This window comes from Carassius gibelio, chromosome A20, assembly GCF_023724105.1.
Source record: "Carassius gibelio isolate Cgi1373 ecotype wild population from Czech Republic chromosome A20, carGib1.2-hapl.c, whole genome shotgun sequence".
Taxonomy (NCBI): Eukaryota; Metazoa; Chordata; class Actinopteri; order Cypriniformes; family Cyprinidae; genus Carassius; species Carassius gibelio.
The window spans coordinates 18,247,162-18,274,433 of NC_068390.1; positions in this window are offsets into that span (position 1 = coordinate 18,247,162).

Genomic DNA, 27,272 nt, shown 5'->3' on the forward strand with positions numbered 1-27,272 from the left:
AAAATGTTCAAACGTAGGTTTTCTGCTCTCTTTTCTCGTATTGTTAGAAACATTGCAGGTTTTGACATCAAGGATTAAGTGAAGAGGGTCAAGATATTTATTCAGTGAAGTCCAATCTGTTCATAGTTATTTCTTTATTTTTAAATATTATGGTGCATTAGTTGTCCTATGACCACTAGGTTACATTATGTTGAGAAATCTAAGCATACTAGATGGACACTTTTTTCAACATAATAGATGCATCATGGGTAAATATGGGTATAAGAATTTGGAGATGCCCAAGAAAATTTGTTGTTATCATTCCCATCTTCTTAATTACGGAGCCCCGCACATGACATGCAGGAAAAAATATAAGGCTAAATCGTGTGCACGATTTACTAATTCATTCCCTCAATGTACTAAAAAGTGCACACGATTACTATAGCGTTCCCTCGATTTAATACTGCGTTCACTCGATTTATAAATTGTGTGCATGATTTACTAATTTGTTCCCTCGATTTGCTAAATCGTGCGCACGATTTAGCAAGTCAAGCGAATGCAATAGTAAATCTAGGGAACGCTATAGTAATCGTGTGCACGTTTTAGTAAATTGAGGGAACGAATTAGTAAATCGTGCGCACAATTTATTTATTTTTTCTTGCATGTCATGTGCGGGGCTCTGTAGAAAAACAAACAAAAAACATTTCATCTCATTTGTAGCTCAGTTTGGGATATAATGCTGAAAATGAATCAAAACAAGCCAAAATGTTAACCACAACAATTATATAGTGCGCCTACTAATAATTAAAAACATTATAATTGTAGTTATGATATAACATCATATATAAATTATGATGATAATGATATCTAATACAGCCTACTGTAAAATTTTGAAGTGAACTGAACCACAATACATCGATTAACTGCCCTAAATTCATGTCATATTTTTAACGTTTTTTTTATCATAGTGTATAGAAGTCCCCTAATATGCAAATAGTTTTTACCTCAACATGCTCTATGTGCCTGACATGACATGTGCACGGTGACAGTTTCACTAAAACTGTATGGACAGTTTGTGAGTTTGCCATTGTCTAAGTGTATTTCATGATGTGTATGTGTGTATGTCTGAGGGAAAGCTGAAGCAGGGTTTATAAAGTGACAGGCTGGTTTGTTAATAAGCAAGAGACAGAGTCAGTGGAGTGACGCTGAGCACTGCAGACAGATCCTTCTGAAGCCAGATATTTTCTGAGCAGAAATATCTCTCTGGGCAAGCTTGTGTCATGCATTGTGTGCTCATAATGCAAATGTGGACTGATCCCATTGTCGCTTTGCTTCGCATTGCAGGCTTGCAGACCACTTTGTGAAGAGATGAGGATGTGGATCAGGACAGGTCATTTTAGGCCTCTCTCTCCTTATCGTATGCTGTAAGCGGAAGAATAGATAGAAATATTAATTACAAATGTAGCAGGGACATGAATGCCTTTAATTCTTTATGAAAGATATCAAAACATTACTAATCGATGTAGAAAAAATATTTGTCTCCTAAAGCTCTTTCCTTGAACAGTCTAGGGAATTTTTTTTTTCTATTGGCTTTCAAATTGTATTATTATTTTTTATTATTACAACCTTTATTTAATCAAAGAAAAAACTCACACATATAATTCATTGACTCATTCTCCAGTTCTTGAATAATGACTTGACGTTTTCATAATGACAGTTTTAGCAAGTCTGCTAAATGAAACAATATGATTCTAAGTAAAAGGTCCCAAAATAGCTTTGCAACTGATTAAATACCAATGCATTGAGTAGATAATGAAGGCAAGGCAACACTATTATACAGGACATAATGATGTGATGAGGAATTACAGTCTGTTATTAATCTTTACCCACCATAATATACAGCATTCAAAGAAGAAATATCAGTAGTGGACACTGATTTCTTAATAAAACATTCACTGTGTCTTGAATTTCCTATTCAGCTGCTTAATATATTAACTAAAAAATGTAAGCTTCACCTAAGATAATAAAATATTTGTATATCCTCTGACACTAACACACAGTCTGACTAAGGCTACTGATTTCTAATAACTTCAAAATAACAAATATTTAGTTTTATTAGCATTCAAACCAAGTTTTAAATAATAAAACCATAATTAAATAGCATCAAAGGCTGATTGTAATTTGGATAATTTGCAGGTCTGTTTTAGACCCAGTTATTTTGACACTCTGATTCAGGGTTTTGTTTCTGTCTCACAGCATTAACTCTCTGCTGCATATAGATCTTAATCCTCCTCTATAGAGTTTGAGCTTATACAGCTGAGCTTTTGTCCTTGTTCTCCCACATTACATAAAGACCACAGAACCACTGAACTGTTTCTCTGTTACAGGACTTGAAAGATCTGCCAGTCAAAATGCTTCAAGCTTCCTGCATATGACAAGTTCATTGCATGCATCCATCACTTTTGTGGAGATTTCTGACAAACCTACAGCTAGTAAAATTCAAAAGATCCTTCAGCAACAGTCACGTCCTGCTTAAAATAGAGAGAAACTGTTAAGCATCCCATATAAGATCTTGTCTTTACTGTCTCTTTAGATCAATGTAATGCTTTGTGAATAGAACTATACAGTATCAACATTTTTGGTGAAATTAAAAACATTTTTTTAGTAGTATTATTATGTTTAGGTTTGTTTCACTTTTGCTTTAATGACAAAAGGACGAGCTGAAATGTAAAAAAAAAAAATAAAAATGTAATAATAATAATTAAATCATATGTAAGGCTACCATTTTTAGAAATAAATTGGCAATATAAGACATGAAGTCACAATTATGAGAAATAAATTACCTTTATATTTGATATACTATCAGGTAAAAAGTGGCTTCCTGCTGGCTTCCTTCATGTCAAGGCATAAATAAAATTTACAATCCCAGATTTTTATTGCGGTCTCTGGAGGTCCTATAACAATAATGGAAGAAAAGGCACATTGCAATCTTTCCTATTGATCATAATAACATTGGTCTTATGCCTGCTAGTGTCACAAATCTTGAAGGTCATCAGGCTAGTGCCAGACTCTTTCTCTCTCTGTGTGTGTACAGTCTTAAATCAGAGACATCAGAAAGCGTATGAGTCAGGTAATGAGAAGGAGACTGAGGAATGCTGAAACACCTCTCTGAGATCAGTGTCATCAGTCTCACACAAAGGCTTGTGCACAGTCTACCCTGAGGCTTAGGCTAAAAGCTTGGAAAAAACACACATAATGGCTGGCCAAACTTTATCTTGGGGCTGCCTCCCTGCCTTTGTCACCTCACCCTTATCCCTCAGCACTGCAAAAAAACAAGGAATCAACTCAAAGGAGCTCCGTTTTCTCTCCACATAACCGGTAACTGAGACAGCCCCTCTGAGCTCTTAAGAAACGGAAATGTGGCATTGTGGAGTTACTTCTATTCAATTATTCATGAACAGCCCCTGGCCACTGCTGCCATTTACAACAGCAGTCATCTCTTCAAAGCCACGATGGGGCTGGGCAAGATCCTGTTTCTGAGATTGAGGAGTGTGTGAAGGGAGTGGAGCTCACCTCCTCTGTCTTGCACTATCTCTCTCTTTACAAAGTAGTCGCTCCAGGGCTTGGCCCATTCAACTCAGCAACATGATACAAATGTGGAACAGACAAAAAGGAGCAAAAAAAAGAAAAAAAAAAAGAAAACAGTTCGCTATCAAGAGAGTTTGTGTCAGTGTAAAAGGCTCTGGGCTCAGAATCATAAATTAAATGCAAGGTTAAACTGAAGGCTGATATCTCTTTTGGTAGGAGCTACAAGACTATTTCAAAAGGAAAATATCAATACTGCATAACCCATTACTGTTCAAAATGGACAACAAGCTACATTAATTTGAAAATAGTGTATAGCGTTTAAAGTATCTATATTTTTATCTTAAAATATTCTGCAGTGGAATTTATTCCTGTGATGCCAAAATTTTGTTTTCAGCAGCCATTACTCCAGTTCAGTGTAACATGGTCCTTCAGAAATAATTCTAATATGCTGATTTGGTGACCAAAAAGCAATTCTTATTTATTATCAATGGTGAAAACAGTGCTGCATGATATTTTAGGGGAAGCTATGATTTAATGCATCCTTGCTAAAAAAAAAAAAAAAAAAACCTTACTGACCCCAAATTTTGAATGATATTCTGACCTCAGTGGGAATATTTTTTTTTATGTATGAGGGAAAGTGTCTTTATATGTTGTATTTTTACATTCTAAATATATGAATACATTATAGCATTATATAGATATTGACATCACAAGCCATTTATCAACAAAAGCCAACATTACTCACAACACCACAATGGCAAAGTACAGAGCACAAGCTAATGGAAGCTCTTTTCTGGCACATAAAAAAATAAATAATACTTTGCTACATCACAACATAATCATAATTAAGACATAAAATGTCGAAATTATGAGACACCAAGTTTTAATTATGCAAAAAGACAAGACCAGAATTATGACATAAAGTCTTACAAAGTTTACTTAGCCTTTCATCTAATATACTGTATTTTCTTAAAAAATAACATATGTTAATTATGACTTGTTTTGTGGGCTTCCTATACAAGACACAGCAGAATTACATGCAATGACAGAGAAAGCAGCAATGCATAAATAAAAACTTATATTTTGGTACATTTTGACACACCAAACTATCGTTTTGCTTCAGAAGAGCTTAGATATAGATGAATATTAATAATTTATATTACATTATTTAATAGATTTCCAACTGTTATCATACTTTCATGGTGGTTCAGTCATGGTTCTGTAACACTTTATTTTAAGGTGTCTTTGTTGCATGTTACATGTACTAACTAAACCAAATCCTAACCCTAACCCTAACCCTAACCATAACCATATAGTATTAATATTACTCAGTACTTAAGTGTATATTCACACTTTAACAAGGACACCTTAAAATGAAGTGTATCCAAAAATCTTTATGTCCTAAAGAAAATTAATTATAAAATATTAAAATGAGTAAATGATGACACCATATTCATTAATTTGAAAAATTTTAAGCTTAGCCTTATGTAAGGTAATATAATACAAAATTATAAATAAAGTACAAGAGTGCTTTTCTAGTGTGGAGAAAAGGAGACTGCAGGTTCTTCAGCAAGACTTCTTCCAATGATCAGAATATTTCAAAGTGATTAAGCCCCAAACCAAGCCCAACATTAACTGCAGCTGACCTCACAGACATACACACATACAAATCCCTGCACCTACAATGTCAGAAAGGAGAGAATCAAGCTTCTAGTTACAATATGTGATAGCTACTCTGCATTATCCACTGGAGGTTTGCATGGAAGAGATGCGACCTGGGGCACGGTTGTTGCGTGACCCTGTCAGTGTGTATCCCCATGTCCATGCCCACGGCGGTGGTAAGCACCATTAAGCACTGAACCACACAATTTCCCTGTACGGCCTCGGGTAAGTTGGCGCACACACACATTGGAACCATCCATACTCTCTCGCTTCATGACAACAGTCATTCAGGCCAGTGGTTTCACAACGTCGCACAAGATTACAGCATGTGAAACAGACTTAGCGTGCCTGAAGAGGAGCTGTGTTCCACGTTTCCCCACATGGCTCCTCAGATGTGGTGCCACTCTAGAACTCAGTAAAAAGGAGCCCTATGGACCTTGAATCATTAATGCAGCATCCATCCGTCACACACAGATAACATTAGTTTTGCATTAACAAATGTATATGGAGAATGTTGTCAAATTACACATTATAAAAACAATGTACAGTAATGCAAACCTTTGCCATTGGACACAGTTCATGATTAAATATTCATGCTCTATATTTACATGCCTTCACCTAGATGCATTTTACATACTTCTGCTCTAGAAACTTTTGAGGAATTGATGCAAACAACAGGGTTACAAACTATGGTACATGGTGCGGTTCAGAAAAGGTATAAGAAGGATTTCTGGGAACATAACTACGGACATGTGAACATCTTAGAGTATGTTTAAAAATGCATTTGTAATGATGTTCCCGCTTCAGTGTACACACACACACACACACACACACACACACACACACACACACATATATCTATATATATATATATATATATATATATATATATATATATATATATATATATATAGAGAGAGAGAGAGAGAGAGAGAGAGAGAGAGAGAGAGAGAGACAGAGAGAGAGAGAGAGAGAGAGAGAGAGAGAGAGAGAGAGAGAGAGAGAGAGAGAGAACTTCCTAATCAGAGAATATAAAAATAGTATAGTTTTCACAACTCAAAAGGCATGTTAAGCACATACCCAACAATTTACTTATAGAAAACAAAGATAATACGATAATGAAAGAGCCTGGCATAGTCATCAATAGATGTCTGCTGAAACAGTCATATAGTGCCATTTTCTTTAATAAAAAGCAAGAATGGGCAAAACATTGTCATTGTTATTCTCTGAATGATTCTTTAACTGATGTGCTCTAGATATTCATGGGACAGGCATTACTGTGACTGTGCCTTTTACTGACTGTATAATGCCTAGCAAGGAACTCATACATACTGTAGCGTTATAATGAATACATCTGATATCTCACAAATAATACTGAGCAGTATCACTATCCACATGAGCTGATACCTCATTCTACCTCCTCTCGCTCTGCTGCCTCTGTCTCCATGGTTTTTAATAGATGAACGCGTCGCATACATTTAACAAATTACTTCACGTGAAATATCAGAAATGTTGTTTTGTATAATCCCACTGCAGAATGACCCACGATGCAGGGCAAAGTCATTAAGGGCAATACGTGTGGCTTGTTGTATGCTGGCATATTACAATAAGTCACTGGGTGATGATAGACTCATTGGATGCCTGCAGGTCTCTACTGGGGGTGATGAATAGCTACAGACTCCCTTTAATAATCTCACCGTGGGAGGCCTGCAGCTTATGTGCATCGCACTGCCAGACTCTCCAAGTTTTTCTTTTTTTTGAGCCACTGATTTAATACAGCACAGAGACAATTTGAAGCAATTTGTCACTAAGATTAAGTTATGCAAAGGGAGGGAGCCATGTGCTTAAATGCAGTAATGAGAGCAGTCACATTCATCTTAAGGTAGCTTATTTCTCCACAGTTGTGTTAATGAAGAAAAGACATTCAGCATGCTGACATATGTGGCACATTGGAATGGGAATATTTAAAGTTGCGTAATTTTCGTAGCAGAAGTCCTCCCACAGCCCCAAGAGCAAATTTGGTGTGTTGGTGTCCACATACACAGCCATACTACTAATGATTTGGAGAGATTCTTTTTTTTTTTTTTTTCTATAAACCAGTTATCAATTATCTTAAAATTTCTGATAAAATTATGAATATTTTTCTACATTATCTTTAGGAATGATCCCCAACAAGAGATATATTTAACCTTTAATTTTACATAAGCAGGTTCCAGTGGGTATTGAGTTTTGCTGTGATAAACCTATAAACATAAATTAGCTAAAATTAGCGTTACAAAAGGTCAACACAATGAATCACACTTAGTCTCATAAACGAATCTTGGACATTCAGGTTTCAAGGATTTACATTTTTAAACCCCAGGTTTACATTATTTGTGATGTCACTATCACTGAAGGGATGAATGTAGTGTTCAGTCTGTTTAAATTACAGCTTGACTTGCTCTTACACATCACTTTGGCTCATATGTAATAGAACTGACTTGTGGACCATACCTTTATGGATAAAACAGTCTCTTCTTCATTTAACATGTTTTGCATCACTGTTAGACGTTTTGATTTTTCAAAGTGCTGTTCAGTTTATGATTGATTGTTTGTTAGCAAACAGCTAGCCATTACACTCTCAGGGGTTATTCTAAAATAAAGCATTAATTTAAAAACACAAGATGCATGGCAGTGGAATAATAATAATGATAAAACCCAGAAGTTATAGAGATCTGTTTTTTAAAAGTTGAACTGGTTTTAACTTATGTGTTGCAAGTCTTGCACAAGAAAAACAACAACAACAACAAAACATGTCAGTGCAAAACATTTACTTTTATTGGAGAAGTAGAGCGGCGGAATGCAAAAACAGGTTCTGTGAATGGACTAAGGTCCAGCTGACATGTAATGTGTTTCACATTTAAAAACATTGACACACATGGCAGCCAAATTTAAACAATGGAAGGTCTGAAGATGCATTTTTTTAACCATTTGTAAATGCTGTGTCATGCGCCAGATGCTGCAAAAGATGCAAGATATGAGTGCATCAGTCAAAGATGTCAGTTTAGCCATGTTTACATAGAAAAATTATGGAAAAGAAGAGCAGTGCAATGCAAAAAGTCAGTGCTAACACTACATAATTTCACACTGTACACCTTTTCAAATCAGTGTTTAAAATGAATGGGCCAACATTCTGTAAGTTTTTGAATGATACAGAAATTACAGTGAGTTGATTATTTATTTATTGTAAACAGGTATACAACATACTGACACACTGTTTATTAGTTAGGAAGTAGCAGCGTGGTGAGGATAGATTCCCAAAGGCCACATGTCTGGCTGTTTTTATTATTGCCCAATTTATTTTATGATTCATAATGCAATAAACTTTTATAGCAGAATAATGAACATGACTTACATAGTGATGATAGACCATGAGGGACTATTTTCACACTGGCGACAGTAGGGCCTTGCACATGGCCAAATATTTAGCCTGATTCCTCTTGCATTCATTAAATAAACCCTAACTAGCCGAGAACTTGGACAGCAACTCCCATGAGTTCATTTAGTACATACACACACATGCAAACCACAGAGTCAAGACAGAGGGGATGGAAGCACTGAACAGGCAGCTTATTTATCAATCCCATAAAACCCAGAAACCTAAAGGACAGTGTCTGTTAATGTGGACCATGCACGTTTGCACACATTAAATCATTGGGAATAAGAGGCCAAGTCCCCTGAAGGGGAATTACATTAGGTGAAAATTTCAGTCCCGCTACTGGGCAGCGTCTCCTTAATCACTGCACAGGTTACACAGTGTTAAAAGGTTATGTCTCAGTCTTATAGAATAGCTGTCTAGTCGTTTGTGAATTGCAAAGGGCTCCGGTCTCATCCAGTCTGCATTAATGAATGTGTCTTAATGAGGGCTGGACATGCTAATGATAGCTTGGTTACAGACCCAGATCCATTATCTGAGCGCATTTTACAGGTATCTGTTAGGGTTAGGGCATTCCAAGTATGGGATACCATACTGTACTTGGCCACACATCACTTCACATTAGCAAAAACAGAGGAAAGAGGAACTATTTTCTAAACCAAAGGGTTTAAAAGTTATAAGCAGTAGTTTTGAACTGATGGCTGGAGGGAAAGATCGCTCTTGATCAGTGTGCAAAATTTGACAACCTTCCTTCAATCGGGCTGCCATAGTCTCCCATAGCAGGGGAAGAATTTCTCTTACAAAAGCAATATGGGTTATGCACTTCTGGCAAACCGTCTGCAGTTAGCCCCTAATAACATGAACAGGAATGTTGGATATCCAGTATCTAAACTGAAGTGTGCTTTAGAGAGGAGCTGCCTGGGGGTAGAGAGCAGAAATGACACACTGATTAGTGAGCGCCTCCGCACAGACTGCATGAGGTCATTTCCTCATCTACTCTCTAAGGATGGCTGTTCAGACCTCTCACTCATTATCTCATATCAAACATAAATCCGGGTGATGAGAAGACTGCTATTAGTTATGCCATAGCTACAGTATATCTCATTCAATTGATCTGTGCTTTGTTTTATAAACTACTGAATAAACAGACTCAGAAACTGTATTTCTGCTCTGAAATGTTTGGGAATATCTTTGCACACTTCATTTCCAGTGTTCCAGTGCTGCTGAACCAGCAGGAGCAGTGGCTGTAGATTAGGCAGAGAAGAATGGGGAACAGGCCTTTTGGGACTAAAAGGCGAGAAGATAAGGCAACCAATACCCCCCGAGCCTCTGCACTGGGGAGCTGCACTGTTCAGAGAGGGTGGAGGGTCCTCCATGGGTCCTGCAGTACCAGGAAACACAGGGTCCCCAGATAACAGGGACTACTGTTTGGACTAGGGGTGCGACTACCAGGGAAGGCTGCAGAGAGGGAGAGAGAGCAGGAGAAGAGAGGAGCAGAGGTCTGCGGGACAGTGATAAACCTACATCTACCTCTTTGATAAAAACCTTCAAGAACAGTGTGGCACCTCTTTCTGTACACAAAGTACACAAACGCATACAACATCATCATCACAGTGTTTTCCTTACAATCTCATTCGCTTAATCCATCAATCTCTAAAAATCTAATTATTTCATAGTAATGTAAATCCAAAGTATATATGTTTTCGTAATATTCCAGTTACTTTACACTGCAAAAAAATATTTTTTATTTTATACTTTTTCTTCTTAAATATCTAAATGGTCTTAAATCAAGATATATTTATTTAAGAAGCAAAATTGCAAGAGTTTATTCAGATATAAAAAAAAACATACTGAATAAGTAATAAGTACTTAATAAATACTGAATAATACTTGAGAAGCAACACTCCAACAGATAATGAGACTTGTTTTCAAACAACATATCTTTAAAATTAATTAATTCTGCCTTAAATTCTGCCTTAAATTCTCCTTTAAAAAAAGTTTTTCTCACTTATTTTAAATATTAAAATATATCAGCATGATAAGACAAAATATTTGAGACAAAATCTTTAAGAACAATTCAATATCCTATGAAGAGTTGCTTCATAAATTTACCTTCTTTTAATAAGTACAACCTCTATAACCAATTTCCGTCAGCTGTATGGTATGACATTTGCTGTTTGATCTCAGTTTGATTTCACTGATCCATCAAAAAAAAAAAAAAAAAAAAAAACATAAACATCGGCTTAACCAATGGTGTGAGTTGGGGGTGGGGCTATCTGTTTTGAACAAGCAGTGTCAGACAGATTGAGTAACTGGGAAACATTTTTGAAAACATTCATTACTTTTTTTAAAGTTTTCTCTCAGACATGTTTGTGCCTTTATTAGCCATGACAGTTTTGAGGTGAAATTGGACATGATAGAAGAAGTGAAATGACCTTAAGAAATGAGTTGCACTTGGGCTGCCCAACATGTCAGAGTGCTGCCCACATGTGACCCAGAAATGACACACTTCACTTTTAACTGAAAATGATGAATAAGAGAGAAATTGGGGACGGTGGGTAGTCTGTGTGCAGTAACACCAGGGTGCTGTCTTCTGTCAGCCCATGATAAAGCAGACTGCCGCAGCAGAAGGAATGTCCTATAGTAATACAAAAAAACTACCACCTTCAGCCCACAGGATCTTACCATGCATATCAATGATAAAACACAACAGTTAGTGTCCCCGTGTGCGAGGGAGTGACGAGCAAAAGCAACTGCATGAATGAAAGCACAATAAGCAAGATTGAGCTACATAGCAATTCAATTAAATGTATTGTGATCCTCAAAGCCAGCAGGTGGCAGTAAAGTAGTCCAGTAGATATGGACTGGGATTGCAGCTCCACAGGCAGTCGGCCAAGTGTTTCAAGTTCAAATGTCTGGAGAGTAACCTACTTCTCCTATTTCGCCAGCCACAGGCGCCACAAGGACCTGATTCAGTGCTCACTTCCACCTCCCATAAGCACAGGCTCCAAACAGACACAAACAGTGATCTAAACTGTACTGATCGAGATGGCAGTGCTATTGTGATTAAATCATGTTAAAACAAACAAATAAACCAACATTACAAAAGTACTTCTGCGGTATTGTCAGTATTATAGACTGTTTTAAGTTGTGTTTTCCCTCCACACATGCTCGTTACCCAGTTTCTTCGCTCGTTACCATAAATGGTTTTCCTGTTCCTGGTCTCGTATTGTCTAATTAGTCATTCTGTTCACCTGTGTTTCTCCCAATTGCCCCGTTAAGTCATTGTAACAATTAAAACTCCATGATCACGGGAAGAAGGAGGCGGGAACCGGCGGACAATCAAAATGAAACTTTATTAAAATGAACACAAAACAGTGTGGCAGCCCCTCACGGACAACTGCTGCGCACAAACAAAATCAAAACACAACTAAAATCCAGGCCTGGTCCTCTCTCTCGTCCTTCACTGTCGTAGCTCCTGTTTTATATCCTTCCATCTCCTCCGTGGGACTCGAGAACAGTGGGTCGAGCAGGTGTCGCTCATTTCTCAATCACTCCACCGGCCTCACCCCGTTCCAACGGCTCTCGGCCCCACCCCACTCATCACAGTCATGTACTTAGTCTGTGTATTCCTCCTTTGTGGGGTCTACCAGTTGTGTACGTATGTCTTATTTCCTTCCCAAGTGTGGATTTCCCCTGTGTGTTGGATTTAATAAATAATTTATCCATGGCTCCTTTGTTCCTTCCAGCAGCATATCGTTTTTTTGCTTCCATAGAGTTTCCTTCCCCATGAATTCCCTTGCCACAAAGTTCACCTCCCTAGAACGCAAAGACCTTTCCCCTTTTGGAGTATGCGGTTGAGTTCAGCCAACTCGCCATGGTTACTGTGTTCGACGATACTGTGCTGAAATCGTTGTTCTGGATCGGAGCTAATTAATACCGCCCCTTAGACCTCCCAGACATCAATGTGCAAGAGCTGGCAACATAGCCTGCCATGAGGGAGAATGCTGCAGACAGTGAGAGTGCAGAGAGGAGCTCCGCCCCATGCACCATGACTGAGGCTGAGCTGATAATGGATCTGGAACTGCTGGACTGCAAGGGAGAGGTTCTCGAAGGGGACCTAATCGACTGGTATGCTGACCTGGACCCTTCCTCCCTCCTACTGAAGAGCACTCTATGGCTCCTGTTCCCACGTCCAGCCCAGAGTGGGCTCATGTTTCCAAGTCCAACCCAGTGAGGTCTCCTGTTTCCATGTCCAGCCCATGTTCCTGTTCCCAAATTCTGCTTGCCCTCAGCCCTCTATCAGGACAGTGCAAGCTTCGAAGGACTGCCGTCCTCTAGCATAGCAGTGGCTGGAGTATCTCTTGATTCTGCCTCCAACCTCTGTGCACTGGACTCTGCCTCATCCTATTGACCCATCGGCTCCACCATGGCTCCTAGTTCCCTCCTCTCCGCCGTGCCCTGGCAGTCCACTAGCTCCGCCGGGTTCCCTCATCCCTCCGGCTCCGTTTTGGTCTGGGATCAACCATCCTGCACCTTGGGACTTCACTCCCCGGGCTGCGCCTCATCCCTTCATACCTCCGGCTCCATCAGGCTCCTTCATCCCCTAGGCTCCACCTCAGTCCTCTTTTGCTCCGGCTCCACCACAGCATTTTGGATTTATGCCTCTGCGTCAGTCACAGGAGCCATTTGCTGTATATCATTTTAAAAGGTAGTTCAAAGAATGCCATATTAGCACGATGAATACCCACACAACCATGGTAAAACCAATGTACTATTTTAGTACATTATATAAGTGAACCAGCTGGCCACTGGAACCTGTAACAATTGCACACTGCAAATAATTATCAAAATATATGAGGTTCAGTCATTACACAACTTGACTAATTTCCCACACTTTCCTATGTATAACCAACAGCCCTCTTTTGGGGACTTTTTTTTTGCCCTGCCCTCCCACGCTAACACATAGTTTCAAGACATAGTTATTCCTGCATTATCATGTTGCTACAGGAACATGACTGATGGTGTGAAAGTACTATGTGCTTGTCGGTCACTTTACATCGGCACGCCGATATTATCACTTTTGTCTGAGAGTAGACAGAACATGATTCATGCTCTGTCTCTGCCTGTCAGCTTCATAGAAAAATAATAAATAAATAACCATAATACACACACTTTTCTAAACATGTGAAACACCAGCCCCCAAATAATGTGAGGACAGCAAAACTCACGGATGAATCACAGAGAACATAAATTAATACGAGTGATATATAAATCACAAAATCATGCCAACTGAGCAATATGAAAAATATAACAACGATAAATTAAAAATACTTTGTGTCTAATTGGTTAATTTCAGCTTTTTCATCTTGAGTGGTGGAAGATTATTTAATAACAACAGTCAACTTTGTGTCACCGTCTTATTTTTCTTCAAAGAATTGTGCTGTTATGATATAATAATCGTTTCTTTGAAATAAGGTCTTTCGTGTTTCTCTATTATACCTGGTTTCTTTGAGCTTCAGAAAAGTCATTATCATTATTGTATCATTATGTAACCCAGTACCATCATTGAAGTGCAGTGTATCATTATCTTCACAACATTAGGTGAGAACAGTGCTCCTCCATGCTCAGACAGAAGAAGAAGTCTTATTTTCGGAGTGATCGACCCATTACTGTGTATTACACCCACACACCATTTCACCACTGACAGTAGAACTGAGGAGAGGAGATGATGTACTGATGAACAGAACAGTACACACACACACACACACACACACACACACACACACAGACTCTCACACAGCATGCTGTATCCAAAGGTGGGCGCTTGTACTCAGCACTATTGACAGAGATGTCAGCAATGTACCAACTGGATTCTTGTTCACGACCTCAGCACTTGCTCTGATTCTCTTTCACCTGAGTATCTCATTGACCATCATCCACTGATACAAGTGCATTGTGGAGCATGAAGTAAATCCAGGTATGGATTCATAAATGATATTGCATGATAAAAACTGTTTTCAAGACAATCTATGGCAACCTTATTCAAACATAATGAGTAATTTTTCTAATCTGGATCCAAGCACAATCTGTGGCCTGACACAATATGTGTCATTGTGATATGATGGGTTCTGATAAAGTATGTGTCATTATCATCTGGTACATTACAGTGTGTCACAATGCTATTCAACATGCTCTCATTCACTTGGTCATAAAGCATTCATAGTCTTGAAGACAGATCAGCCATTTTAATATATATTGTAGTATCTTTCAAAAGGTTGGGGTCAGTAGAATTTTATTTATTTTTTATTTTTTTAAGTAATATTTTTATTGAGCAAAGATGCATTAATCTGATCAAAATTGACATTATATTGCTGCAAAAAACTGAATTCATATAAATGCTTTTCTTTTTAACCTATTCATGAAAGAATATGGAAAGCCGTTTATTAAGCATATTAAGCCGTTTTCAACATTGATAATAATAAGGAATGTCATTCATTTAATTGTCATTCATTCATGTTATTCATACCAGTGTTGAGTACTCGAGACTCGGACTCGGTCTTGGACTCGGTCTCGAGACCGTATTTTAATGGTCTCGGTCTTGTCATGGACTCGTGTGCATTTTGACTCGGTATTGACTCGGACTCGAACATATTAGGAATCGGACTTATGCCCGAGTCCACTCGAGTCCCAATCAAAATATTTCATGATTATTACTGTATGTTAATGTTTATTTAAATTGATGTATGATTGACACATCCAATGACTGGTGATTTTCTTTTGACGTGAGACGTTAGGCCAGCAACACACTGGATGCGTGGCGCAAGCGCCTCAGCTGCGTGGCGTGTCTGTTTTTAATTCGGCTCCCATGTTAACAGGTTAGATCTTGCAGACTGCCTGCGTGAGACGCGCGGAAAACCCGTGCATGCTAGAAATAGAACCGACGCCTATTTTTCACGCGACACGCGTGCATGTTGGAAGCGTTTCCAGGCAAAATATACTAGGAAAATATGTTTATATGTCATTTTGTACACAAATACATATTAATTCATGACATTTTGATATTTGAAAGTCTATAGGTTGACATAAATTCAGATATAAATGTAATTTTCAAAATAAATTAATAATCGATTTTCAAATATTGCACCTGTCAAACATACTCTATTTTGCCGTCAATACTGTTGATGGTGTCTTATTAGTAGGTGTGTAAAAAAAAAAAAAACAATTGATATTGATGTCATGAAGACAAGAGCCTGGTTTTTTGGCGGCCTCCCTCTATGTCACCTACAGCAGCGTGCCAGCGCGAGTCGTCAGGCACGCTTCTGGTGTGTAAAGACACAGAAAACGCGAAGCAGCCACCACGTTTCTGGCACGCAGCAGAGACGCCACGCAGCCAGTGTGTCACCGGCCTTAAGTTACCCTCCTGCCATCCGCCTGTAGTGATCCCGCTTTCCAGAAAGCCACATTGCTACATTATTTCTCTCAACTGTGTTATTTTTACAAAGTAGGACAAAATGGTCACAGAAAAAAAACAAATATTAATTAAATTATATAATGAATACAGACACAGACTGTCTCAACACTAAACATCTCCCCCTCAAAAACAATGTCTGACAGAATGCATTGAACTTATATGGCATTTGATCCAGCTTTCTTCCCCTGGCACATACACACTTTTGGATTAAATTTTCCTGGACAGTCAGTCGGCTCTTGTGTGTATGCCCTCCGTAACTAAAAAAAATAGTGTGTATTTTACCCTGCATTAAAACGCACCATCCAGGGAAATTAGCATTAGATTATCCGTTGCTGTTACAGAAAGTGATAAAATGGTGACTGTTGTCAGTCCCCGCTTCCTCTGCGCCAGTAGAGAGAGTTTTTAGTTGGGGTGGATTGATCATGAGACCACATCGTGCTTGGTTGGGTAGCTGGATGGTCTCCTCACTTATTTTTTTGAAAAGTAATTATGCCCATCTGTAATCTTCACAACATCTAAAGTGCACATAATCCAAGACATTTGTAAGGATATTAGCAGTCATTAGTTAAGCTTCAATGTTAAAAGTTATGTAAAAGCTGTTACAGTTGAACATTTACAGGTATAGTGGTACAGTAATGTTACTTGTACTAGAAGTGTTATGTAGAATTACAATATAGAGTCGTACAGTAATATTATGTGTACTAGAAAGGTTATATGGATGTGTATAGTGGTACAACGATGTTATGTGAAAATGAGCACTTAATATTGACAAGTAACACTAAATAATAATAATAAAATAACCTTTACACCACATACTATGTGGCCCTTTTACCCTTTATTGTTTCCACCAAACATTTTACATACTCTTGAAGATTTCTTTAGGTCTTGTCTCAGACCCAATCTCTCTGGTCTCGGTCTTGACTCGGACTCGACCCTTTCTGAACTCGGTCTTGACTCGGACTCGACCCTCTCTGGACTCGATCTGGACTCGGACTCGAATGAGCTGGTCTCGACTACAACACTGATTCATACAGAACAGTACGTCTTTGTGAGCTGTGATGAAGTGGATTATGAGGGGGCCATTATTGTATGTATGACTTCAGAAGACTTGTTATTTTTAGGATGTGACAGACTCTTGCCACTGTTCAAAATCGCTGTATGGGAAAGAGCAGCATAAACATCTTTCTAAACATCTCCTTTTGTGTTCTTCAGAAAATGTCAAATTTTACAAGTAAAAAAAAAAAAAGAAAGAAAAAAAGCGACTTAAGGGTGGATAAATGATGACAGAATATTTTGGAAGAGTTACCCCTTTAAGCCCAACATCTACAGAGCAGTCACAGCTTAAATGTGCTTAGACAACACAGCTACTCTAAAATGGTTGGACTAGAGAACCAGAGGAATGTCCAATGCAAATAGCCAAATCTCTTAGTCCTCCATCAGAGGTTTGTCTGAACAAGAACAATCATATCTGTTAGATCAGAGGAAATCTCTGGAACTATCACATTGTTCCTTCCCATAAAATTGTTCTCATACTCTTTAAATAAAGAATATCTTCAAAACATCATCAAAGTGCACCATAAAATATTCAAGTAATTATTCCCAGGCTCTCTCAACATTTTTTTTTTTTTACCCTTATGATAACACTATTTGATTCTGATCTGAATAAATTATATGAGTCACTCATAGCGCATTGGATGGATACAGCCAGTGATCCAATAGCCTAAGGCTCTTTAATGGTTACTTATGAAAAATAATAAGCATGATTGTGGTTAACGATAACTGTGTCAACAGTTTATGAGCAAGATATTCAGTGTATCATATTACCGTTCAGGTTAGGTTTCGTCTATTTAGTGAAACATTAACTCACCGTAAGCCCTTGTTTGAATATGAATATAATGATTTAATGGATGTCTATAATGTACTTATGTAATGACAAGTTACTGGGTTTCATTTGACTTTTCTAGAGGCCTGAAATAGGTAAATATTATGACTAAAAATGTTTTCTATGCATATGAAAGCATGGATAATCATGTCAAGACACAATACAATACTCCACTGTAGTGTATCATGGTGTGACTAGCTTTCACATAAACATCCACACATGCACAAACACTTACACACAAACACAATCCCATCTTTTTTGCAAAAAGAGAGCTGTTTTTATATCCCAGGCAGGCTGAGATAAGAAAAAGCTCCTGCTGGACTCTTTCAGGTACACTGCAAATATGCAAACTGCTTGTGATGGTAGATATGGGCCGAAAGCAAAGTTTGCACTCACAGAGCACTATAATTAAAATGCTGTCTTTAGGGATGGCTGATTAGTCATTTCTAATCACTCAAAGTGCTGGAACTCTTTCATTTTCCAAGACTTTAGGTCAGCATAAATGACTGAAGCATTTTTTTTTTTAACTAAACTGGGGTCAGCCGAGTCCTTGGATCTTTTTGTCTATGTATTTATGATTAGCATTTGTGCATGGAGGTATCTAGGTTGAGTTGCAAAGATGATCATGTCTATAATCCAGTAGACAAACAGAACAGAATTTATGCCTTGTCTTCTGTAAGAATGTAAAAAAAGGAGAAGGAAAATGCTGTAAACCCATTGACCTTCTCACTGCAGGGTTTCCTGAAGCGGAACATGGAATTGCCAGTGGGAGCAGAGTTATGCCTGATGCTCTAAACAGAATGTGCTGTGCCTCAGTCGACCCAGGGCGACAGAATGTGCCTTCTTGACTGAGATGGCCTGTGAAGAAACATTGAGATGGGTAAATGCAAATGGCCTCACAGTGTCAGACATGGAGGTTGAGAGGAGCTGTGTCAGACTAAACCCTGTTTCTTAGTCGCTATTTCTCTGACCTACTTATGGCTCTGGATCGATACTCATAGTCCCCGTGGTGCTCCTGCAAAGGCCGTATAAGAAGCCCAGGCTGCTTTAAATGGCTGCTCTCATCGAATTACAGAGATGGACAATCCTGAGTGCTAAAGCAACCTACCAGAGAGAGAGAGAAGGAGAAATGTCAATTTTAAAACCACACTGTCAACTCTACATGAAGAAGAAAAAAAAGACATCATCTCAATTTGTTTGATTTAAAATGCATCATGATGATTTAGCACACAGAGCCCCTGAACTTTGAAAGGTTTGTGCAGAAATGTCATATATGTGTCACCTCATTATCATTTTTAATACAACACCCAAATATTAGTGTATATAAACTTTTGTATACAGTGCTTCACAATCCATATAGAATACGTCTGTCTGTTTGTCTGTATATATGATTAACAAATGACTTCTAAATTGTATATGACTATTTGCACATACATAAATATATGTTTTAATGTAAATATAAATGCACTGGACAAAAATATTTGACATAAAGAGACATAAATACATCTATAACACTCAATTATCAAATATTAAAAATAATAATAATACATATAAATCAATTAATCATACATTTATTGGACAAAATTCTTTGACATAAATATAATATATAAAAAAAAATGTCTATTTAATTATCTGATATTAATTTTAGATTCATACAATTTTTTATTAGTATAATCATTGATTTTAATAATTTAAACAATTATTAATACATAAATTATTAATTATTAGCTAAAATTACAGAATATGATCAAGTTTACAACAAATTTTCCAAATTTTTTCATAATAACCCATTTGGCAAATGGTTAGTAAGTTTAATGAAATAAACAAGGGCACTGCAAAGCACCAGAGCACTTCATTGACCCCTGGGCCTCCAGGTTTGCATGTATACGCTGTTAAGCTTGTTCATTATTTAGCACTGTCTTAGGGAGGGTGGGTAGGCATGATGACATATCTAGCACTCTGGAGAGATTTCGCTCCTTCTGATTTTATAGCTGGCTGGGCATGGTGGGCGGCTGTCACTGAGTGATGATGCGTAGGAGGCCCAGGGTCATGCTGCCACCAGAGGTTTAGTGACAACAAGTTAAATGAGCTACTTTTGACCTATTTCTCCTCCCCGTTAGCTTAACAAGCTATAAATACTTGTGGCCCTCTCGATGTCTCACCACAGGAAAGATGGAGGAAGACATACGTCTGGTACAGGTGCTGTAGGACAAACTGCTGAATGAATCATGCATAGAGTATTGTGTGGAAAACTGTCAAATGTGATCAGCTTGTACAATTCACAGCTACATTTAACAGTTCTCAGTTCTTTTTATAGTACTGCCATGTAATGTCCCAGAAAGTTCAAAACAAGATCTGTGGTTCTTATTTCTCTTTATGACAAGACACAAAACTGCATTTGTAAAGCAAGGAAAACTGTATTCTTCTCATAGTTCGGAGCTCTAGAGGGTTTATCAAAGCCTTTAGGCTCTCACTGATGAGGCTTAAATATTTAAACACGTTCTGCTCTCCAGCTCTCTCGCTTGTACATCATTTGTCTGCAATTATGTAATTCTTCCAGAGCTTTCAAGTTCAGCTCAGTTTGATAACTTTCTCCATGATGGTTTGAGGGCAGAAGCGCATACACCGACAGAAAGAGAGAAAAAGTTCCAATGTGCTCAAACATTATTGCACAGACAAGCAGCATAGATAAATAAATAATGCCTCTCCAAAACATTCATATATAAGACTTTCAAGGGATAGTTTACCAAACAAAACAAAAAAAGATAATAATAAAATCTGTCATCATTTACTTACCTTCATGTTGTTCCAACCCTGTATTACTTCCTTTTTTTCAGTGATAAATAAGAGATGTTAAATAGAATGTTCACTCTGATCTTTTCCGTTACAAAACAAACAAACAAAAACGTTTCAGAACAAAAAGTTATTGTATGACTTCACAAGACTTGCAATATAAACTTGTTTGAGTTAGATTTATGGTGCTTTTCTTGCCATTTTTGGAGCTTGACAGCATCCCATACACATTTTAGAACAAAATGAAGGTGATTAAAACAATAAAAATATAAATGTTAACAAAACTGTGATTTTTAGAGACTGTACGTGGGTCTGTAAATAAATATTGCACTTGATGGAAAAGTGAAGAGAGGGAGAGATGCTCTTTACAGAAATCAAATAAACTTTGAGTTATGCAATGACCCGAACCATACGCTACATTACATCTATAGAATTCAAAGATCAAAAGCCATGAGAACAAGGTCTGTCTGGTTTTCTCAATAGTGTACTGCATATGTTTTCCTTGAGGACATTGACTGGCTGTTGAAGCCAGAAATAGCTTCAAACAAAGCATATTCTGATGACTGCAATATCACCTAAATGTTTTACTATTCCAATTAAAATTAATTTGACACCACTTCGGGCATTTAGCACAATTGCAACACTCTCAAAAATAAAGGTTCTTTATTGGCATCTGTGATTAAATGGAGAAACTTTAACATCCATGGAAGCTTTCCATTGCAAAAGGTTCTTTATATTGGAAAAAGCTTCTTCTGGTTATTAAAATAGTCTTCACATTAAGATGAAATAGTTCTTTTTAAGGGATAATTCTTTTGACATGTTTATTTTTAAGAGTGTGTGCTGAATGTTAGCTTACTATCTGCTTTGATTCTTATTGCTGGAGGTCAGATAGGAGCTTGAACATTTTACATTCCTGCTAGTCAAGCACCCTACCACCCTATTTGCTCTGCAAGTCTAAAATGACCCATTTGAACAGGATGCTACTTGCAATTCGAATTTCCACTGATTTCAGTCTTGGTGCACTCAGAGCAGGCTGTCACCACTGAGTCCTGTGATCTCTGGCCAAACAACACCAGCTGGTAACAGAGTGGGTTTGAATGCCAGAGTGGGATAGATGAGGGAGACTGGAGGGGTGAACAGACATCGTTTTCTGCTAACTAATCAAATGATTCAGAGCAGTGTGCTGCATCACTCTGGTACCTGCTTTCTGTTTCACATCTAAAGGCATCAACTGTAGTGCCAGCAAAGACTTAAATACATGCGTTTCTTCTTTTCTCAAGGGACTGGCAGAATGGGTAGCAAGTTTCTCTGTGAGTACATGTTGCTCTGACCATGTTTCTAAAAAATGTATAAGAAGGTCCCTGGTGTGTATAATATGAATTTCGATAGGGTTGCAATATTATTTGAAGACATACAATGGAATAAATGAAATCTCTTCTGTGACACATTTTACTCCAGTGAGTATTTCTCAGTGTTCGTCTGGAAAAACAATGGACTCTTGGCTGCGAAAAAATCTCCACCATTACTGTCCATTACTGAGTTAAGTTGTCAGATGTTATTCCAACTTAACAGCTTAATATTTTCTGTGAATGTGCAAGTTGTCTGATTCATTGTTCATTTAAGTAAAACTTAAAAGAAATTGCAATAAACTTTCAGACTATTTTTGCTACACACCAGTGTGTTTATAATTATGACAATACATTAAAATATTATGATAAGAAATACTGGTTTTTAATATTAAGCAGAATAACGGACTGTTTTGTAGAGCTAAGATATAACTGGAGAAGAATGACACCAGAATAAAAAAGAAAATTCATATGCACAAAATAATTCATGAAACAGCAAATATGTAAAAAGTAACATTCAAAAATATCAATAAATAGCATATCAAAATACCATACTGTAACTGTACAGTATGAATCTGGTGAAGACGAATTACTAAAGTCAAGTGTTGACTATGTGTTACAAATTCAGTGGAAACTTTGAGTATTAAACAATATAGCACAAAGGTGATATAAGGTCTGGCTAAACGAAAGCTTAGCAAGTCAGCTGAGATTCACACCTCTCCATGGCAATGATCCAGAGTGTCTGTTATGGTGTGAACAACTTTTCTCTCTCTCACGTGAGACATCTCAAGGAGCAGAAGAACTCTTATGTGATGAACGTCAGTGTCCTTAATCATTCTGACATTCAATATACATAAATGGTATGTTTTTTTCTGAACATACCTGTTTAGTTCTCCCTCACAGTCAGGACACGACCATATGCAGTGTAATCCTGCCAGGCTGTTGATTGGCTCGGTTGTCCCTCAGAATGATGTAATGCTCAGGAGAATGATGGCTAGTGCTGCACAAATAGGGCTCACTGAGACTGATTGGCTTGCAGTGAAAGGTCCCACTTGATTAGTGAAACCGAATACCTTACACGAAAAAGCATGAAAAATAAAATGAATGACCATTTCTTCTGGATAGTGAAAAAAAAAAAAAAAAGGAACAGGAACAGATCATTCTGCATTATAGCCCATACAGATTTATGGCTTCGTTCCATACCCCTGATGTTGATGACTAATAAAACACTCCATAACCCCAAAGTTTACATCAGATTGACTGTGTATAACAAGACAGTATGGTCTGCCTTGTCTGTCAGATGCACTTTGTAATGAAGTATGGTAAGAGTTTAAAATTAATTTAGAATTTAAGTGATTCACCACTAAGAGAAGTTTTCAAACAAACAACTGGCCAGTGGTATTATGCCCCGAGATGTTTTATCTGTGAAACAGAAATCAATAAAGCCTCTTAAGTTAATGTACAATATTTCATTTCAGGAGCTGTCCATAGTTATAAGTTCAGGTTCATTAAGTTATAAAAGACCAATGGATTTATGGTGAAGTGTTACTGTCAGGTCGAGGCTGTAGCCCAAACAGTGGAGGGAATATCAAACAGTGCTCACAAATGGCTTATTTCTGGAAACATGCCCAGGCACTGCTCAGTGAGCTAGACATACATGAGTGACAACCTGCTGAAATAAAACCCTGACCCATTGGGGCCTGCAAATCCACAAAAAAAAAAAAAAAAAAAAAATCTAAATTTTATTTTTTAGAAAGGTGATGGCCAAAACATCACACACACACACACACACACACACACACACACACACACACATATATATATATGTTCTTTTGAACTGTCTATTAATCACATAATCCTGAAAAAAACAATGGTTTTTACAAAAATATTTTTTCCCCTTCTCATCATAATGTCAATTCAAGGGTCATTTAAAATGTCCCCTCCCCACCTCAGACTTCGTTGTGTGATAACTCAGGCTTTTACAATGCTGCTCAAGTTTACAATGCTAAATCCCAAATATAAACAGAATCAGCAGGCCAAATAAAAAAAGAAAGAAAAAAAGAGAAGTCTTTCTGTGAGGCCCAGCCAATCAGTGCAGAGCTTGTGGGTGTTCGCACCTGCCTAATTAATTTCCACACCAAAGGTCCCCATTGTGTGTCTGTGCAAAGCCGGACTGACCTGATACAGCTGTCCTTGTCCATTAGAAATTGTGTTTCGCAGGACATATGGTAGGATGGTGGGACGGGTGTACGTGAAGTTTGTGAAGATGGAGGTGCTATTGACAGTCACCGCAGTGCACTACCTGGCCCACTTCCACTCCATAAATTTAAATGAATGAATCATGCTGGCGACATATGCTCCGGTGACTCTTCACGTGCCAGAAGCCTGCCTCCAGTAGCCCAATAGTAATTCCACAATCTGTTCCTCTCCGGTCTCAGGAGGAAACCCCTCTAACCTCCCTCTGAAATAAAGCTGGTGTCAAGAGAAAATAGGGAAAGTGAAGACTTTATTTACTAATATATCTTAAACCATCACATCTCTTAGAAATGGTCTGCCTTAAACAAGTGTCCTTTTTTCAATACTTGTTTTTTTGTGTTAAAAATTGTATATATTTTTCTCTATCACAATTCATTTGTATGTTTGTGCATTGCTTTTCTGTATGAAATATATGTAACCAACATGTAAAGTGTTACCCAAATAAGTACTATACACATGTAAATATGTACTTTTTATACTTTTTTTTTTTTTTTCATTTACATTCTGAATTAAAACTATAATAAAATATATTATCTTAATTTTGATTGGTGGGGAAGAACTTTGTATAAAAACTAAATAATTTATATAAATTGCATCAGTAAAAATTATCAAAATACATTTATTTAAATAACTACTGTCATTAATGTTGTTGTTTTTTCTTTAATTTTGCTTGAATTCATAATTTTGCTGGAATTTCCCATTCCAATAATGAGATTTTTTCTTTTTATTATTATTATTTGCTGCAATCCTGTGTCCCCTAAAGCCATTTCATTCTGTGATATTAACTCATCCTGGGCAAAACTGAGTTATTATTCCCTTTATTTAACCAGAATAAAACTCATTGAGATTAAAAATCTGTTTTTTTCAAGAGTGTCCTGGCCAAGACAGGCAGCAGCACAATTAACAAGGTTACAGACATAAAAACATATAACATATAACATCAACATATAACAATTTATACAAGTAATAAATAATTATAAAGTCATAAGAAATCAGAATTTCACATATGAGAGGAACACAAATTGGCCTTCGCCTTGGGCAAGGCTTTTTTCCCAGGATGGTTGAGCAACAGGGACATGAAGTACAGAACTGCCCAATGCAGAACCCAGTGCTGCTCGAACAGCCCATCTCAACCGGAGAGAGATGCTTCTGCCAAGAATCAGTGATGAGCTGCCGCCCATCTCTGCCAGAGAACACTCTTGCAGTACGGCAGGTCCCTGCCCAAAGCTGATGTAATGGTGCCACTTCCACAGATGGCTCAGGAACTCTCTGCCATGTTAGCAGCTCCCCTCGCTCCCTGTGCTTGGTCTCTCAGAGCACCTGCAGCTTGTTAATGATGAGACTAGATCTGTAACAGAACAAAAGTCTTCAGCACTAGAAGACAGGTGTAGTCTTTTATATGTACTTTATTCTACAGGGATGAAATGTTATGATGCACAAAACGGCTCCAAGTGAGAGGAGACGACATGAAACAGCAAAGCCGCTACACCAGACAACAGGTGCACGTCTGTGCAGAGAGACAACTATATCCTTCCGGATTGTGTGAATAGACAGAGTTAAGTAGAACAGCAGAGACAGATCGTAAAATGCTGACCAGGCATGCATAAGTTTCCTTCTTACAGTCGTAAGGGCTTAGTGTGAGTTTTAGAATGCTGCATAAGTGTGTTCTTTATATGGTATCCAAAAAAACCTTATTAAAGTGATTATGCTTTATAATACTTTAATAATAACTGTCATAAACTATAAATTGAAGTTTTACATTTAAAATTACAAAATTGATCATCAGAAATTCTTTCTTACATGAGGTCAGGGAATATCCTCATTATGTGTGCCTGTCAGTGAATATTTCATATATCGCTGCTGAAGTAACAAAAATATGATTGACAAAAATTGAAAACATATAAGAAAATGTAAACAATGTAAAAGAAATTACAAAATTACATTACTAAAATTACATTTCTATTACAATGCTGTTTCAGGGCTAAAAAGGGGTGGACATAAAAAAACAAACACTTTTTTCCTTAAAAGTGGGCAATATTTCAGAACAGTAAATGCCAATTGGTTCGATATTTTGGATATAATATATACTAATTTTTCATATATTCCTTTTTATATTTGGCTAAAGAATCCAAATACTTTTATGCATAAAAAGACACTGCATGTATGATACTCTATTATATGTTATTCAAAATTATGAACATAACTTGATTATTTTTTATTAAAAATAAAATAAACACAATATAAAAATATATTATTTATTATCTCTAAATTTTGACATGCATATATATACAGTGTGTGTGTGTGTCTGTGTGTGTGAATATATATATATATATATATTTTACTAGCATTATTTTCTTTCTTTAATCTTTCTTTGTTATTTTTGTGTGCAAAATAAATAATCATCTTTTAAATAACTGCTTCTGTTCTTTTATGTGAACCTCATTTTTTGGAAACATTGAAACAACCAGTCATACAAGTGACTGAATTTTAGAAAGAGTAAAAGAGAGGTAAGAAAGAGCCTGAAACAGAGTAAGAGATAGGTGTGTAGGTAAATCAGATTATTGACGTATCCTTGTCCCCTCCCACATACACAAGCAAACATTCACTCTTCAATCACTTTTTCAGTGAACAGAAATGCAAGTTAGCTTAGCATTGGACCTTTCCATCCGCATTTGCCACTTGAGATCAAAGCCCATGCGGCCATGCTCTCTTTCTCCTTTTTCCTGTTACTCTCCCTCGTGTGTGGGTGTATGTGTGATGTTCATTACAACCCCAGGCCTCGCCCATGCTCTTCAGCCAGAGATATCTGCTTTCTGGTACAAGCTGAAAGCTTCAAATTCACTTCTCGAGATCAAAGCAGGGAGAACCGAGGCTAGC